This window comes from Fukomys damarensis, unplaced genomic scaffold, assembly GCF_012274545.1.
Source record: "Fukomys damarensis isolate Sample0158 unplaced genomic scaffold, DMR_v1.0_HiC HiC_scaffold_19, whole genome shotgun sequence".
In the NCBI taxonomy this organism is placed as follows: Eukaryota; Metazoa; Chordata; class Mammalia; order Rodentia; family Bathyergidae; genus Fukomys; species Fukomys damarensis.
This window is the reverse complement of record NW_022900931.1, coordinates 47173791-47174077: the sequence shown is the minus strand read 5'-3', so window position 1 is coordinate 47174077 and position 287 is coordinate 47173791.

Below are 287 nucleotides of genomic sequence, written 5' to 3'. Positions count from 1 at the left end.
AAATTTTAATAATCTAAAATAGTAATTGTTCAGTTAATCCAGATTTTACCCTTTACAATAAATCAACACAAATTCTAACTCTGTTAAGATCTAGTTATCTAGGTAACTAAAATTCTAACAGCAGAAAACAGAAGAAATTACTTTGATAAAACACAAACTTCCCTGCCTCACAAGTGCAAGGACCAGGGCTGGGGATTTAGCTCAGCGGTTCAGTGGCCTGCCTTGCAAGCTGAATAGACCTGAGTTCAATCCCCGGTACCAAAAAAAAAAAAAAAAAAAAAAAAAAA